This window comes from Dipteris shenzhenensis, chromosome 3 (assembly GCF_047967505.1).
Source record: "Dipteris shenzhenensis isolate YYH24624 ecotype China chromosome 3, Dip_SZ_1.0, whole genome shotgun sequence".
Classification (NCBI taxonomy): Eukaryota; Viridiplantae; Streptophyta; class Polypodiopsida; order Gleicheniales; family Dipteridaceae; genus Dipteris; species Dipteris shenzhenensis.
The window spans coordinates 24,213,742-24,232,563 of NC_141598.1; the positions used below are offsets into that span (position 1 = coordinate 24,213,742).

Sequence of the window (18,822 nt, forward strand, 5' to 3'; positions counted from 1 at the left end):
GGCCTTCTATTCATCCTTGATCACCAGTGGTAGGGTGAATGAGTTGACCTGGGAGAAATTGGTCCCCATGGTGCTTGACCAGGAGGAGCGCTTCGTCAATCGTACCTACGGCATTCAGCCTGAAGCTTTGACAACTGATCCAAAAGGTAGAAAGCAACTGACACCTGAGGAACGAGAACCTCTCAAGGCATCCCCTACGTGTAACCGATGTGGCTAGAAAGGTCATTATTGGCATCAGTGTCCCCACCGAAACGCCAAGGGGTCCTATAACATGGTGGCCAATAGTGTGACTGCTGCAACCGCATATACTCCAGCCTTTTAGTAGCACTTGGCAAGAGCTGCCAGCAGGCTTTCCAAATCCAGATGGAGGATTGCTTGTTGTTTGTGACAACAGGACCTGTCCATTAGGTGCACCGAGCAAGGAGTCATTTATCAACGCAGGCTTTCAAGCAAGACCTTGAGCCACACGAACTTGTTCCTGCTAACTCAGGTGGCAGTATGTTTACCGGTTTCTATTTTGTTTGGACATTATGACCTGGCAGATCCAGATGGGGTCTCCTAGTGTTTTGTTGTAGCTATGATATGATGCTTCTGGAGATATGGATGGGTCAATACATTGCCAGTGCAGGAACCCAGACACAAATGATTGATCCTTGTGAGCTGTTTTATGCTCATTACCATTGGAGCACTGAAGTTCATCGATCTGGCAACAGTGTACCAGTTTGGACTTGAGATGGGGCTATCTAGCTCAGCAATACAGGTGCCCATGCAGGGAATCAGACTTGCACCAGAGGCAGTATCAGATGGATTATTTTTCGAGGATCCTTTGTTGGAGTCATGTACCAGATGACCCAGTGTACCAGTACCAGACCGAAGGAGTGTACCTAGCACCGAATGACCCAGTGTACCAAACCAAACCTGAGGAGTGTACCTAGCATCAATGTCCTAGGAGCAACAGTTCCAAGTTTCCAATGATCGTGCTGAGGCAATTCATGCCATGAGGGGGCTTCTTCAACAGTACCTGCGGCAGTCTACAGCGGTGAAGTATCACATGATGGATTCCTCTAGTTGTTACAGCAGCACACCCAGCTCCCTTTGTTTGTGGGTGTGCCCGCCCAATGAGTGGGTGTGCCCACCCCTCTTGTGAGGATTATGTAGAGTAGGGTTGGCAAGATGCTCAGTGCGGCAGGGCTTGCTGGCCATGAGGAGGCTATTCAGGGCCTTCCTAGTCTTGTGCCGTTAAAAAACAAGCTCCTGCGAGCTTCCCCTCCCCCCCTCGCCGTTAGCCCCTACCTCCCCCCTCGCTCCCCCCCCCTCGCCGCGACCACCTCCACCCCTCCCGTCCGCCCTCGACCCCCGTCCCCTCTCCTCCCCCCCCGCCGGCACCCCGCTACCCCTCGCCTCACCTCCGCTCCAGCCGCCCCTCGCTCCATCCCGCCCCCTTACCTCCGCTCCATCCCGCCCCCTCGCTCCAACCCGCCCCTCGCCCCCGCTCCAACCCCCCCCTCGCCCCCGCTCCAACCGCCCCCTCCGCTCCATCCCGCCTCGCCTCGCCTCGTCCCCCCCCCCCCCCTTTCTCTCCAGCCCGCCTCGCCCTCGCCCCGCCTCCGCTCCATTCCGCCTCTCGCTGCTCCCTCGCCATCCACCCCGCTCCAACCCGCCCCCTCGCTGCTCCTTCACCCCCTCGCTTCACCCGCCTCCGCCTCATTCCGCTCCCCCCGCCCCCCCGCTTCACCCCTCCACCCCCGCCATTCCAACTTCACCCCCCCCCCCGCCCTCCCGCCCCCTTCCGTACTCCCCGCATCCCGCAGCCTTCGCCCCACCCTCCGCTTCGACCCCTCCGACCCTTCATTTCGCCTCGCCCGCCTCACCCCCAGGCTCCACCGCCGCTTCATCCCCTTCTTGGGTGGCAGCCTGTTTTTCTTCATCGGAAGCTTGCAGTTAGTCTTGGCGGTATGGCGGCCCCCAGCCCGGATCCGGAGGCCCAGTCGGACCCTCCCTCTCCAGATGCCTACCGCGTTATCCTGACAGAGCAACAATCATCCCGTGTTCAGGAGGTAGCCAGTGACTTTGCTCGTACCTCTGTTTACGGTAGAGTCATTGGACACTCCCCCTCCAGGTCTACCATCAGGGACTGGCTCCAGTCCACTCTCTTGCTAGAGGATGGCCATATTGAGGAGGTGGCCCTTATGGGAAGGGGCATCTTCTGGCTCAAACTCTCCAGTGAGAAAGCTGCGAGCAATCTGATTGCCGGTTCCCCCACATCGGTGGATGGGAAGATCATCATGATAGTCCCGTGGTACCGTGGTTTCAGCGCAGCGGATTTCGATACTCGGTTCCGTATACCTCGCCACCCAGTGACACTAGTTTTTCCAGGGCTTGCTACTGAGCTGCGGCCGATTGTCAGGGACTTGGGCTCCCATTTTGGCTGGGTTATGCACGACACCTTTGCCGACGCGGTGACCACGGCAGGAGCTCCCCGAGTCCGTGTGGCTGTGGCGGATCCTGCGACTCTCCCTGCAGTGATCGAGATCGTGACAGGTGCCGGCAGTATCACCCAGAGCATGATAGTCACCGGACAGCCAGGTCAGTGCCTGCGGTGCCATGGCTTTGGGCACTTGGCGGCTGCTTGGCGGCTGCTTGTCCACGCTTTGCCAGCTCGTCTCGACCCTCCCCGCCCCCGCCCCCTCCGCCCCCACCTCCCCCCCCCGGACAGCCACGTCAGGAGGAGCCGAGACAGTCGGAGCCTGGGCCAGAGGTAGTGGGCGGTTGGACCGAGGTTCGAAGGAAAAGAGGAAAGAATAAGAAGATTTCGGATAAAGGCAAGGAGGCAGAGGTCACCCTTCCTGCAGCAGCACTCCAGAGACCTGACAGGCAGATGCCCCAGGGACCTGGGAGAGCTTCTTCTTCGACGGCAGCCCGCCCTCCACAGCCTCAGATCCTCCTCTCTCCCACCCCCCCGCCTTCTCCCCAGTTTCCCCCCCCTTCGCCCGCCCCGCAGTTTCAGCCCCCGCCTCCTTTTCCTCAGTCCCCTCCCCCTCCCCCTCCCCCTCAGCCCCAGTTCCAGATGCATCCCCATCCCCCTCCCCCCCCTGCTCCCCTCGCCCCTCCTACAGAGTTAGCTGCACCGTCGCCTTCCCAGCCGAGTGCAGCCTCCGCTCCACCTCCTCCACCTTCTCCGCCAGTCGCCTCCGTGGAGCCCGAGTCGCCTATCCCGCAGCCTCCTCCCCCTCCCCCCCGATTGCAGGACACCCGGAGTCTGTACCACCAGTGGAGCAGGTTTCCCTTCCCGCTAGCCCCTCAGTGGCAGACTCAGCTGGGTCTCAGCTCCAGGAGAGAGAGCTCCCTCGAGACTTTTACAGATCTGGCCCCTGGGACTACCTGGATGTGGCCGACCTTGGGACCTTCCCGGCTTGTCTCGACATTAGTATCTTCATGCTCCGCAAAGGGGCGGATGGGAAGATTGCTGTCTTGGCTCCCAGGGATGGCCCTAGCTTCGCCTTCACGTTCCTCAGCGATGGCACCGAGACCTGGACAGACGACTCGGTGTGGGAGGCTCTCAGAGAGCAGACACACGCCCAGATTTGCTCCTGGATAGGCCCGTCCGGTGGGCAGCTCCTCGAGACTCAGTGGTCCGAGGGCGATGTGCGCTTGCGGTGGCGTTGCGCTGCCAAACGTTTCTGATTGATCGTGATCCTCAGACCCCCCCTGGCATGGCCTCTTCCCCAGGATGTCAGAGCTTGGTCCCAACAGAAACTCCGTACCTTCTACGGGATGACCACTTCAGAGATCTCGAGCTGGCTCGAGAAAGCATTTGCTCATGGCACTAGAGGCCTCTCGCCATTGCTGAAGGTGTTGAAGAACGGGCAGGACGACCCCGTCTCCCCCTCCAAACCTTCTCACAAGCGGCAGCGCCTCCACTCCGATATGTCTGATTCTTCTTCGACTTCGACTGCGAGCAGACAGCTGTTCGCAGCCCCCCATCCCTCTCCATGAGTCTACACCTCGTATCCTGGAATGTGAACGGGTTTCACTCTTCGAGCACCCGTGGTCCCAGGAAGCTCATTTTGCGTCAGGAACTTCAGCCTGCAGTGATTGGTCGATTGGATGTACTGCTGCTCCAGGAGCACAAGCTTTCTGCGGCTCATGCCCGTAGCTGCGGGAAGGTTCTCCCTGGACGCTCCTACACTTATTGGGAGCCTTCGATCGGCGCACAGGGGAGGAGCGGGGGGGTCTGTACCTCCGTGTGCGAGCAGTTAGCTCAGTTAGTTTTCGGTCACGGCACGTTGATCCCAGGCCGAGTCCTTTGGGTAGGCCTGAATTTGGAGGGATCCAAGATAGGAATCCTCAACATTTATGCTCCCACAGACCTCCGATGCAGAGCCACCTTCTGGAGGACACTTACAGGGATTCTTCCAGACATGGATTCCTGGATTGTTGGAGGAGACTTCAACAACCTAGAGACCTTGGAGGACCAGCAGGGTAGAGATCCGGAGTTCACAGGTATGGCTCAGGCAGAGCAGTCAGCTTGGGACTCTTTCGTCTTCGCGACAGGAGGGAGGGACAGTTGGAGAGACCCGTCCTTCCGGCGTTGGCACGGGAGCCTGGACTTCTCTTGGGGCTTCCGCAGGGAAGGAGGCAGACTCCTGGAGCGGCTTGATAGGTTTTATGTCAGTGATTGGGCCATCAGCAGAGGTGGCCAGGCGGGCATTGTTCCAGGGACGACACTCTCCGACCATGCGCCTGTGCTCCTTTCATTAGATTCGGCAGCCCAGACTCTCCCCCCCCGATCATGCAGGATTCCCGATTCCATCTTCTCGAGGGTGGACGTCCGTAGCAGCATTTGCAGTCTTTGGGACAGAGACTGGGGGGAGGGCGTGGATCTGGTAGACTCGGTCGCGCAGGCTCTGCAGGAGTCCAGCCAGATCTGCCAGCTCGCAGCCCTACAGGTTCGACAGGATTGGTGGGGCAAAGAGAGAGCTCTTCGGAGGGACCTCGCCTCCATTCAGCGACTTCAGCAGTCTTCCCCGGGCTCGGAGGAGCTTCGGATCCAGGCCCTTCGAGCCAGAGCCCTCTTGGAGGAGACCCTCCAGCGTCGCTCCGAGTTCTCCTATCACGCCTCTCTCTCCTTCTGGGCCCGGAAGGGTGACCGGATGTGCAGGGAGTTCTTCAGGACACACGGCCAGAGAGCTGCAGGTGATCAGCTACGGAGTCTCAGGACAGCGGATGGTCACATTGTTACGGACCCGGGGGAGGTCCTGGGGTTGGCCACTGACTTCTACAGGACCCTCTTCCAGCAGGAGCCACTTGCCCCTCGTGCTAGTCGTGACCGTGAGGAGGTGTGGAGGCACATTCCATCCCTGGTCCAGCCTAGCATGCAGGCGACGTTGTTGGCGCCGTTCACCTCGGATGAGATGTTGGAGGCCTTGATGGCTATTGATGGGCAGAAATGCCCAGGTGAGGATGGGCTATCCCGAGCTTTCTTCACCTCCTTCTGGGACCAGATCCATCAGCCCCTCCTTGCAGCTCTGCAGGGGATTTTCAGCAGCGGTCAGATGCCAGAGAGCCTTTCCTCGGGACTGATTTGCCTCATCCCGAAGGGAGGAGATAGACAGGAGATCCGCCAGTGGCGTCCGATCACTCTCCTTACCACTGCCTACAAAATCCTCGCCAAGATGATCAGTGCCAGAGTTCGACCTCTACTTCCAGACCTCGTCCATGACACTCAGACAGGCTTTGTCCAGGATCGCAGTATCCTGGATAATGTCTTCACCTTTTCAGAGGCGGCGGAGTGGGCTCAGTACAGCGGATCACACCTTGCCATTTTACTTCTCGACTTCGAGAAGGCCTACGATCGCGTGGATTGGTCCTTTTTGGAGGGGACTCTGGAGCGGCTAGGTTTCCCGGCAGGCTGGATTCAGGGTATCTCAGCTTTGTACAGGACAGCGTCTAGCAGAGTCATCATTGGAGGCAGGATGGGTGAGCGATTCAGCTTGGAGAGATCAGTACGTCAGGGCTGTCCCCTGGCTCCTTATCTGTTTCTCTTCTTCGCCGAGGCCATGACTTACTACCTTCGGGCGAGGTCCACAGGGCTCAGGGGTGTTCGCCTTCCACTCCGGGAGGACACGGAGCTTCTGGACTCAGAGTACGCAGATGATACAGCCCTTTATGTCCAGGACGATGAGAGGATGCTAGAGAGGGTGCGGATGGCCCTGGAGGTTTTCTGCTCGGCCGCTGGTGCGAAAATCAACTGGAACAAATCAGTTGGTTTTCTCACAGACCCGGGGGCGTGTTCTCAGTGGGGGCGATTTCTGGGCTTCAGATGGATTCCACGTGGACAGACAGCTAGATACCTTGGCTTCCAGGTTGGCCTAGACATTACGCCAGCTCAGCAGTTTCTCCCGGTGCTAGATTCCATCCGACGGAAGCTGGCTTTCTGGAGCACTGCTAAGCTTTCCCTTGCAGGTCGTGCTTTAGTAGTTAACCAGGTCCTTCTAGCCACGGCTTGGTATGTGGCTTCCTGTTGGTGCTTCTCGAGATCCAGCGTGGCACAGCTCAGGAGGTTGGTTCGGAACTTTCTTTGGTCTGGGGAGGATGGGCATAGAGATACCAGAGCCAGGGTTGCTTGGCAGACGGTCATTCTTCCGCAGGCTGAGGGTGGTCTGGGGGTCATTGATCCAGAGCTTCAGAGTCAGGCCTTGTTAGGCAAGCTTATCATCCGCGGTTTGACCCCAGGGGGGCAGACGTGGAAGATGTTACTTCAGCAGGGAGTCGGCTCTTGTGTCCCGCGCCGAGGTGGAGAGTGGCTACCGTCCTTCAGGTGGATCTTCACTTCCGCCCCGCTCACTCAGCCCCGCTCCCCACTCGTTCGTAGCCTCCTCATGGTTTGGAGGCGGCTCCGTCTCAGTCTCATTCAGTCCCAGCCCAGCTGTCAGGAGGAGATCGATCGCCAGCCGCTCGTCTGGAATGGGCAGGTCAGAGACGCCGAGGGCCTTCAGTTGGGGGAGAGATCACATATCAGGTGGGACGGCTGGATGAGGGGGCCAGCCCGGTCCCTTCGAGTTTGGAGGGATACGTACAGACATCTGGAGATGGCCGATCTTGCAGACGCAGCTGGAGGTGCACGCGGAGTCCAGGCGAGACGCACGGAGATCGACGGTGCGATCCCAGCCGCTTGGTTGGCTCCACCTGAGCCTCAGGTCCTCATGCCTGGAGACACCCACTGGCTGGGACAGTTCACCCCCCGTGGCATCCCACTGGTGGTCGCAGGACGTTTGGATGACTCCTCTATCGCCTTCTTCGCGGTTTCAGGGGATGGACGACTCAGGAGAGAGGATGCGCTCATCGACCCCCTACTCCCGTGGCAGAGGGTTAGGGTCGTAGGCCTTCTGGGGAAGGTCTGGCATACCGACCCTAGTATCGAGCAGGACCAGTTGCAGCTTTGGCGTCTTTGGCTCTGGGAGGGGCAGGCCTTGTCAGAGCTTGAGTGGGACCCAGGAGAGTGGTGGTGGCCAGAGATTGTGACAGGACAGGGGCCGACTTCCTTCTTCGCTTACAGCACGACTCTGGGCAGGCGAGTTCTCGGGAGGATGCAGAGCCGCCCCCCCACCCAGCGTCCTAGCTGGTACGCACAGGGTATTTCCAGGTTCTTTTTGCAGGCATTCTGGAAGGCCTTGTGGGAGAGCTGGCGGCCGCGGAAGATCTCATACTTCCTGTGGCTTCTTACCCACAAAGGTCTTCCAGTGGGGAGCTGGTTGAGGCAGATAGGCCAGGACGGTTGCTGTCAGATTTGCCCTGCGGATGAGGAGTCACCAAAACACTGCCTGTGGAGCTGCACGCGCGCCCAGGAAGTGTGGAGGTGGACTTTCGGGCTTCTTACTCGTGCAGCACCAGAGCTAGGAGTGATCACTTGGGGCGCGTTCTGTTGGTGCAGCACCGCACCTGGTCTTCATCACTTGTTCGAGGCATGCCAGCAGGACCCCACTTTCCTTATCACACAGGGGACGTGGGGGCCGCTCGAGGGTATCCCACAGCACCTAGCAGAGGCTGATACAGGAGTTCGGGAGAGGCAGCCAGTCTGGGAGATTATCAGCAGCATTACAGGATGGCACATCTGGACCTCGCGCTGCGCGCAGATCCTCGGTGGCACCTCCTTATCGACTGCCCAGATCATGGCGGAGATTTGGAGTGAGATTATTCATACCCTCAGAGGCCAGTGGGACCAGATTCAGGGAGACTCCCGGGCTGGTCAGGAGAAGCGGAGACGCTTCCTCCAGGCTTGGGACACACAGAGCCTCTTCTTCGAGCAGACTACGCAGGGCCTTCGGTGGCACTACTCACCACCCCGATGGCTGTTCATTCACACTCAGCATATCCCTCCGTGAGAGTATGATTTATTATGCTACCTTTTGGGCTGCGTCCGGTTTGTGAACGCAGCCCGTCAGCTATAAGCTGACCTCTTGTATCTTGTTCTCGAAGTAATATAATTAGCACTGTTTTTTCGGCAAAAAAATTCAGGGCCTTCCTGAGGCCTGCTTTGCTGCCGCATGGCAGCCCCCTTTGAGGCATCTAGGGAGTCGGCTCCCTTATGAGCAGGTCGGCTGGAGGGCAGAGGGCACAGCCGCTTTGGCTGTGCAGATCCTGTTGGAGGCCTAGGAGCAGTCAGCTCTAGAGCCTAGCCTGTCTCTGTCTTGTCATTGTGGTGTGTGTGTGAGGCGTTCTCTCACCCAGCAGCCTTTCTCCACTCCTCTGCCATATACAGCCAGCCTATCGCCCACGCCCCCACAGCCATACGCCATGTCCCAGTTCGCACCCTCCCGGGTCCCACTTGAGACAATAGATTACATCTTTACGGAGCTACATCGACTACGGGATCATACCGTAGCACAAGATCAGCTTATTCAGAGCATGCGCCAGGAGATCACTCACCTCCGTCAGGAGGTTGTCTCTCTCACTGCTACAGTCACAGCGGCCCCACGCACTACACCAGAGGTGGAGGAGCAGATCGCTACCATCCAGACTGCTATTGCGGAGACTACAAGATGGGTGGACGTTGCGAGACGGGCACCCAAAGCAGCAGTCTCAACCACCATCGCCAAGCAGGAACAGAGGGCCAGTAAGGCTCTCAACATCCGAGTACGAGGTATCCCCGCGCAGATTCACTCACCCCCTTAGCGGACGCGACTGCTTTTGTGACCTCTACCCTCGGCCTCGTCGAGCATGGGATCGAGCATGCATGGCGCACAGGACGGGACCCCACGCGCCCACAGCCACTCATCATCCGATTCAGGGATATTCAGGCTCGACTTGCAGCACTCAGGCAGCGTGCTACACTACGGGACCACCCTACTATCTTCATGGATGAGGATCTCACACCTATGCAGGTGGAAGAGCGGCGCACCCTGCTTCAGCAGCGAGATGTAGCCCGTCAGGAGGGGAAGTGGGCTGTCGTCCGAGATGGCCGCCTATTAGTTGGCCCCCGCCGCCGAGCCCCACCAGGTACTCCAAACACGGTAGCAGACTCCCCCCCAAATAGGGAGACATGGTCTATGAGATTCAGACTCAACACACAGTACCCTTGGCATGCACCATATGGAACTATAATGGTACCCTATGGTCTAACCCTGGGAACTTCTCAGAGTCATACATTGGACGCGACATCGTTTTCTATACAGAGACACATGAGAGCCCCGAGCGCCCTCTCCCCTCGATCAGTGGCTATACCTGGGAGTCAGTATTCCGTGAGGAGACCAGATATACTAGGGGGGTCCGAGGGTCAGGCGGAGTTGCAGTACTCCTTCGTTCAGCGCTCACGAGCTTGACATCCATGGTTAGACGGGATGTCCATGCCCGTTACCTATGGCTCCGATTCCGACGCCCCTCCACACGCGACCTCTTTATTGCGATCTGCTACTTTCCTCCTGAGACGTCACATTTCGCACGGATGCTTCGTGAGGATACGGGGGTATCCCCCTATCTAGATCTCTACTCAGACATTGTGGAGTTCTCCAGACGCGGAGAGGTCCTCCTAGTTGGGGATTTCAACGCAAGGACAGGTGCACGTCAGACATCACTCCTGGACTTCCACTCAAATCCGGTCCTATTACCTGAGATGGACACAGAGGACTCGGGCTTCCCCCACTCCTCGGCTGGCAGTCGCGCTCCCGTTACTGGGTATGGGCAAGCTCTTTTGGACCTTGGACGTATACATGATCTGGTCATCTACAATGGACTAGACCGGTGGCCTGCCTCCTCTGGTTTCACATGTTTCCCACATGGCGGAGGAGCCAGTGTCGTCGACTACATTCTGGGATCTCCTGCTTTAGCCCCACAGATCACTGACTTCCGCACTGCACCCTTACCTCCAGGAGCCAATCACACTTACCTGTTCTTTCATATACTTGCGTCCCGAGCCCCTCCCAGCCACACCCCGCACTACACTACCTATCATGATATACACTTCGATCATAACCTCTCACCTGATTACTCAGCCCACCTAGCCTCCCTCCTCAAACACATAGACACCATACCCTCTCTAGATCACCGAGCTACCCTTATCACCCACTCCCTTCACAATGCAGCCCGCCACATCTTTCCTTCCACTACTCGGTCCACCCGCCCTCCACCCGCTGGCTCCACCCCTTGCAACAACTGGTATGATGACGAGTGCAAAGCATTACGCCGCACACTCCGACTCACGACCCAGCGAAACGCTAGGGCCAACCCACGTCTCACCAGGGATTATCGTCGACTAGTCCGTCGCAAGAAGCTAGCCTTCCTGGGCCAGAATGAGGATACGCTACTGAACATTCTGTTTAGTAGCAACTCCAAGGATTTCTGGAGGAAATTCCTAGAACGCCGATCCCCCTCCCCCCTCACGGACACTTCCCTCTGGCACACCTACGCACGCACACTCTATGATATCCCTGATCAGCCTCCTCCCGACCTCTCAGCCACCCCCCGCCCCAATTCTTGTATCCTCTTCACAACCCAGGGAGTCACCCACGCAGCGCATAAGCTTCATAACGGTCGAGCTAAGGATCATGAGGGCCTATACACAGAGTTTGTTGCCTATGGCATCAAAACTCTAGCCCCCATCCTGGCAACGCTGTTCATTAAAGCTGTCTGCCACGGGTTCCCCAGAGCCTGGACCCTGAACACTATCACACCCATCCACAAAGCAGGAGATCCCATGCATCCAAGGAATTACAGGACCATCATGCTTGGACATGTTATGTCCAAGATCTATGCATCAGTGTTAGATGGCGAGGTCAGTGCTCGCGCAGAGGTACAAGGGCTCAGGGCATTCAGACAGGCGGGCTTCAAGGCGGATCACTCGACTTACAATCACATTTTTACACTTAGAGGGATCATTGAGGAGGCCAGACACAGGAGACAGAGAGTATATTGTTGCTTTGTAGATTTCCGCAAGGCATTCGACACCGTTCCCCGCACCCAACTCATCAAATGTCTGCAGGAGTTAGGCTACGACTCGGTGATTATCTGGGCAGTAGTAGCTCTCTATGAGCGGGTGACGGGGCAGGTCAGGATTGGCACCAGCTGGACCCCAGAGATCATGAGCACTATCGGAGTCAAACAAGGATGTCCCTTGTCACCGACTCTATTTGGCCTCTACATCGACGAGCTCGAGACCACCATCAGGACACTCGGAGGTGCAGGCTGCTCTCTTGCGGAGGCTGTCATCCAGATTCTCCTATACGCAGACGATGTAGTACTACTATCCTCTTCTGCTACTGGTCTTCAGCGACACCTGGATGGACTTCAGGTCTTCTGTGATACACATGACTTGAAGGTCAACCTTGGGAAAACCAAGGTGATGATCTTCAACACTTCCAGACCCGCTATGCACCGAGAGCAGTTCCTCTTTACCGGCGACCCTGTTGAGATAGTTGACTCTTACACATACTTGGGCGTTGTCTTCTCAGGCCCGATCTTCACGATGCGCCTGGCCATGCAGGCCAGGATACGCCGGGGATACGCCGCTCTTGCCAGGCTGGAGCGACAGTGCTACCACTCCCACTTCCAGGACCCGCGGACCAAGTCTCTCCTTTTTTATTATTTGGTCCGCCCAGCAGGCATGTACGGTAGCCCTTGGTGGGGAGTCGACCTTTCAGACACAGAGTGGGCTCGAGTTGAGCGCCTACAGATACTGATGTTTGCTCGGATGATCCGTAACAAACCATCGGTACCACACCAGATCATTCTAGCAGAGTTCGGCGCCTCACCCCTACAGCTTGATGCGGCTTTTCAGGCTATCACCTATCTCCATAGAGTCACGGATTTCAGCTCCTCCGCTGACGGTCGCCTCCGCCTACCTTGGTTAGCCCTATCCTCCTCTATGGCCTTATCCGTTGATGGGGACCAACGATGCTGGTATAGTCGTCTTTCCAGTTGGTTCACCCGACTGGGCCTCGACTTAGACCGGTTGCCTCCTTTTCAGTACAGCCTCGACGCTCCACCATCCCCCCTCTCCCCCACTGACCAGGAGGTCAACCGGCTCATTCGAGCGGATCTGCTCCAGCTCCACACCTGGCGGACATGGTTTCTTCACTCCGAGCTTCCTGTGAAGCTCGACTTCTACCGCCGACACTGCCTCCAGATCTCACAGGAGGGCTTCATCACACCTCCGGGTTACACACAACTTCATATACCACATGGTCCCTCGGTCAGTTTAGGGTCTCGTCACACCGACTACGGATCGAGAGCGGACGCGCAGAGGGTATCCCACGAGAGGACCGCCTTTGCCCACTTTGCGACTTACAGGAGATCGAGTTGGAGAAGCACTTTGCTTTCAGATGTTCTATCTATTATGCCATTCGAGGCCGATACCACTGCCTCTTCCGCAACGGATTCGGCTCCCTCTCACACATGCTGCAGTTCCCAGATCAGCGATGCCTAGCCGCTTTCTTACATGAGATGACTCGCCACCGAGATACCTCTCCGAACACGGCGACACGAGCAACACACACAGCGTGAGGACACCCAGCGGCCTATCACTGACTTCTTTCAGTCACAGGATACCTCTTCTCAGTCTAGCCGACGACACGGACGTGAGCGAGAGCCAGAGCCACGACAGCTGCGTCAGCGGACAGACTCACACATCCAGGTCCATGACATCTCGTCTCTGCTCTCTGCCCGCCCCACCGGGGTTACCGTTTCCCTCATCCACAGGGCCACCCGCCGCCCCCGACGACCGAGCTCGACTAGGCCGCGTGACGTCAGAGGCCAATCATCTATCGCAGGGTTTTTTCCGACCTCCCATTTGACGGCCCCTCTATGATTGGTCTCTGACGATCACCACCTGCACATGTATACTGTATCTCCCCCCTCTGCCCCATTTTTGGTGCCCCCCCCTTCTTCTTTGTATCATCTAGAGGTAGACACACATTTTTTGTATCAGGACTAGACACACAGTCCTTCATAACCTCTTTTTTGTAGAAACGGTTGGTTGGCCCGTTTTGAGACCACCACCGTTATGCTCATTGTATCAGTTATCTTTAGTCTCATAGACCTTCACAATCTCCTGAAGACTTTAATAAACTCTCTCTCTCTCTCTCTCTCTCTGTCTCTCTCTCTCTCTCTCCCCCCCGCGTTCATTTTCGTTGCACTTCTCACCTACCATACTACTGCATATATTTGAAAACAAACTTATTGGTTTCTCCTCGTATGGGGGCCAGAGCCCAGAAATAGAGCATGAATATCCAACATTCTAACATATGGATCTATTAGATTCTATCTTGTCTTTGTCACTTCAAAATCATACACACAAGGCACCCTCAAGATAATCGTGATAACATTTAAGGCTAACATAAAATCTACATGCATGGTATCAAGTTCACATACACTAAAACCAAACCAAGAAACAAGAGTTCTCTCCCTCTTACGTTTTCCATCAGCCAAGTCATAATGGCTTCCAACCGAAGCCATAAGCTGGTAGACTCACCACGATATCTCAAGCATCACGAAGTTTGTGTCACAGAATTCTACCTCAGAACTGATAGATCCTATGAGAGAACTGAGAGATGACGGAAATATAGAGCTGAGAGTGAGCTGTGTAAACTGTAAAAGAGAGCTGAGAAAGCTGAGGAAACAGTGTCTAAACCTCTCTCATTTGCTGGTCCAAACCTCCGACTGTTGTGCTGCGTGGTCACCTTCAGATCAGGCTGAACTGATGGCCAAGGGACTGAGGCTAGAGCAGGGCCAGATCTGAGGATCTCAGGGGCTGCACAGGAGGCTGAAGTGGAGCTGTAGGAGGACTGAAGGCAGGAGCAAACTGAATGAGAAAACAGGGCAGCCAAGGGGCCCTTTTTTAGCACTGGACTGAGCCAACCCAGTCTGTAAACAGACTGACTCAGTCTGTTTTACAGACTGGCTGGCCTACAACCAGCCTATAAAAAGCCCTCCTTGGCTCATTTGCCAGGGGAGTTTTTGGGCAGCCTTTGCAGGCTGCCTTCCCTGCTTACCTGTCCAGCCTTTGGAGACCCTAAAGGGACTCCTAACCTAGGCTAAGACCTAAACTATAAGATGGAAACACTTAACCTACTGTTCTCCAGTGGGTACTAGTGAACAAGAACTGACTACTGACTTGACCTAAGGCTGAGAGACTGACCTACGTAGCTTGTGCCTAACTATCCCTGGACAAGCGCTCACAAAGGGGTCACAGCATACGACAAAATCTCCTATCTAGGAATTCTAATACACTTGTCGATGTAGCCAGTGTGTCACCTTGCACCCAAGTGCAGGGGTGCATGTGACATTCCCTCATTAACTTGGCGGTAGGTTCATTGCTTCCAAGTAGTCCGCCAATATCTGGAGAAACTCCTGGAAAAAATCTTCGTCCAACCACACTGCTTCATGGGTACCTCAATCCCGGAACTTGGTGTCAAACTCCCGGATCCTGCGTCTTGACCCATGCTTGAATTTATGAAGAAGGATCTGTTCTGGCTGCAAAACTTCAACTTCATCAAGAACTTCAAGTTGTTGCTCGTCAGAAATCTCTGAAAGAGGAGGTCCAAAATATGGCTTCAATCAAGCTACATGGAACACGTTGTGCATAGTCTAAGTGTCTGGTAGGCGTAACTTCATTGAGACATCGTTGATCTTTTGAATAATAGGGAATGGTCCGAAGCTCCTGAAGGACAGCTTAGGGCATCGCTTGCCCACCTGCTTCAATCGTTGCTTGATAATGCATAAATACACCCATTGACCCTCTTTATACTGGACATCTCTTGGCGTGTATACTATGCTTGAGCTTTGGCGATGCGGCTTTTCACGGGCTCCGTAATCTCTGCCATGGATTCGGTAGTTTTGTTGGCTTCAAGAGCTGGAGACACCATCCAGGTGAGGAGTGAGGTAAATCGCCGTCCAAACGACGCTTCATAAGGCGTGCGACCAATACTCGAAGAATAGATATCGTTCAAAATGGCCTGCACAAGCGGAAGAAACTGCTCCCACTTTCCCTAAGCATCATGACAATATGATTTCAAAATATCAAATGCCATTATACTTTTCCGTCTCGCCGTTCGATTGCAGATGGAAAGCGCTGGACATCTGCAGCTTAGTTACCAAAATTATCAAACAAGGCTCCCCAAAAGTTAGACGTAAACTAAGAGTCCCTGTCGGATGTGATGGTCTTTGGCAACCCTCCAATGGGATACCAATACTTGATAAACAAACGAGCTACATCTTCAGCGTTGGCCGTTTGTTTGCAGGAAATGAGCATACGTTCTAACTCCCCCTCCATAAACTTTGAAAGTCGATAAGGGAACTTACTTGGAGGTGTCGAGTCTGGAAGTAGATCGATGCGATGGTCTTCCGGTCGGTTAGATCGTCTCGGAGCATGATGTCTTTGAACTCTTGGAGTAGATCCACCATTGCTTGCCCCATCGGAGGAGCAGCTTGAACTGCAGTGATCTGGCACTGGACATAGACAAGTGCACACATGGCACCCTTGCGGACGGCGCGACCTGCTTGAATATGAGAGATTAATGGAATCCCTGGTATGCTCCGATCACCGTGTATCACGGCGGGCTCAAGTAAACCTTCCACAATCGTGAAGGTGTCCTACCGCCAATCACGCGTCGGAACATGCTCACGGAACCACTGAATCCCGAGGATCATGTAGTACCCCATCAAAGGAGTCAATATAAAATCCCGCGTAAACATGGCCTTCTGAACTGGATGGGCTTATGCGTGATGTGTGTGTGCAAGCCGGGCATGAACCCGTCCACTGCAAGCTCGTGAGGCACCAAGGTGCACCCCACTGTCTTGTCAAGTTTAGGGGAGATGGCATCTTCTGAACTCCCCATATCGAACAGGACAATAAACTGATGCCCGTTAGCTATGCCATACGCTCGAATAAGCGCCTTCTTTTGATCTGAGAAGTCGCCCTCCTCCTTACCTGAAAAACCACCATGGGAACGGCGTTCAAAGCGGGGAAGACGGCGTTCATAGCTGAGGATAGAGGCGGAGCTGGAAGAGCCAATACATTAGTGACAGACGAAGTAGGTGCTTTCGCATCCTTTTCGGCAAGCCACTTCGGACAATCCTTCTTGCCATGCCCAGCGATGTGGTGGCAATGAAAGCAGCGATGTTCTTGGTGGTATCGCTTCTGCTCATCGGGCTATAGATAGCCTCTTGTGATACCCGCTTTAGCCTTCTCATCCGGAGTCATCTTTGGCTTGGATTTCCTCTTTTGACCAAAGGCCTGGCCGTCTTTCTTTTGGAACCGGTTGTCCTTCTTCTGATCCTTACCCGCTGTGTTGTTTGACTGCTGCAGGGTTTTGGAATCTTTCTGGACCTGCTTGGACTTTCCCCCATTCAGCATCATCTCCTGATTCTGTGCGAGAGTCAGCGCCCACTCGTAATCCGACGGGTCGAAGTTCCGAATGGTAAAACATATGTTCGTGTCCAAACCTCGAATGAATTGCTTGATCTTAGCGCTCTCCGTCACGCCCAACTGTTGCACCAGTGTGATGACCTTATTACTGTATGTCAACACAGGCAAACCATTCTAGGAGAGACGAGCGAACTCATCCTCCAGGTTAAGCATATATTGGGGTGGGAGAAAAGGGGCTTGAGGTCCGCCACAAAGGTTGCCCAAACGAAATTCGTATTAAACGTTTTTGCGTATTCGCTCATTGCTCCATGGCATGAAGCGTACTGGCACTTTTATTGTTAACAATTCTGGACATGTCATAGGGTTTGAACCAAACACTTGAAATCTCAAACGAACTTTGTAATGCTTTGCTAAACTATCTATAAAATTAGTTTGCATCAATTATGGCCTTCTTGTGAGCTTTTTTCCCTTCTTCGAATGCAAAGACAAACAAAATGGACATATCTTACGAAAAAGAACTTGTAGAGAGTCTTGATAAATTTGATCTTCAAGCTAACAAAATATTTCTTGAAAAGTACCCACAAAATACAGATGTTATTAAATGTCTAGTTAAACTCATTCCTTCAACCACATACTCATTGTATTGCAAAAGCTTACACAAACTATCAGCCCAACTGCAAGCTCAAGCAAACGCCCTTGGAATGAACTTAACAATGCTAACATCGATTGGGAAGACCACGGTGCTTGTGTGAAAGAAGTTGCTAAGATGCTGTCCACACTGACGATGTAGGACGCTTCTGCAAGGCAAGGAAGAGGCTTGTGCTGTCTAGCGGAATGCACGGTTACTGCGTGAGTGAGAGAGTGAAAAGCTAGAACTGATAGATCCTATGAGAGAACTGAGAGATGATGGAAATATAGAGCTGAGAGTGAGCTGTGTAAACTGTAAAAGAGAGCTGAGAGTGAGCTGTGTAAACTGTAAAAGAGAGCTGAGAAAGCTCAGGAAACAGTGTCCAAACCTCTCTCCGTTTGCTGGTCCAAACCTCCGACTGTTGTGCTGCGTGGTCACCTTCAGATCAGGCTGAACTGATGGCCAAGGGACTGAGGCTAGAGCAGGGCCAGATCTGAGGATCTCAGGGGCTGCACAGGAGGCTGAAGTGGAGCTGTAGGAGGACTGAAGGCAGGAGCAAACTGAATGAGAAAACAGGGCAGCCAAGGGGCCCTTTTATAGCGCTGGACTGAGCCAACCCAGTCTGTAAACAGACTGACTCAGTCTGTTTTACAGACTGGCTGGCCTACAACCAGCCTATAAAAAGCCCTCCCTGGCTCATTTGCCAGGGGAGTTTTTGGGCAGCCTTTGCAGGCTGCCTTCCCTGCTTACCTGTCCAGCCTTTGGGGACCCTAAAGGGACTCCTAAGCTAGGCTAAGACCTAAACTATAAGATGGAAACACTTAACCTACTGTTCTCCAGTGGGTACTAGTGAACAAGAACTGACTACTGACTTGACCTAAGGCTGAGAGACTGACTGTCCCTGGACAAGGGGTCATAGCATACGACAAAATCTCCTATCTAGGAATTATAATACACTTGTCGATGTAGCCAGTGTATCACCTTGCACCCAAGTGCAGGGGTGGACCCTCCTTGCTCCACAAGATCGCTCTTCTAGTGCAGTGTAGATGTGCCTCTGTGAAATCCTTGAAGGTACAAAACACTAGTAGAGTGAACTGCTGAATGCCCCCCAAAGGGGGGCCTTTCGTAGTGCACGAGACAGCAAGATCTGGCTGACCAGACTGTCAGTCTGCCAACCCAGATCAGCCAGGTCAAAACTAGTGTGCTGAATTTCATGGCATAGAACCATTGAGATTTAGCTCCTCGAACACATCCATTCTATAGAGCTTTGCATGTGCGGTTCCAATGAATCATCCTCACTTGATCTAAATGATCCAACATGCATATAGCTTGTTCC

At 54.5% G+C, this 18,822-nt stretch overlaps 1 protein-coding gene across 3 annotated transcripts in view; it reads right to left on the minus strand.

Annotated features, from left to right (window-relative positions):
- LOC147903543 (uncharacterized) overlaps positions 1-18,822 on the minus strand; it is a 53,765-nt gene that overhangs the window by 21,750 nt on the left and 13,193 nt on the right. The gene's annotated exons all lie outside the window — the stretch shown is intronic.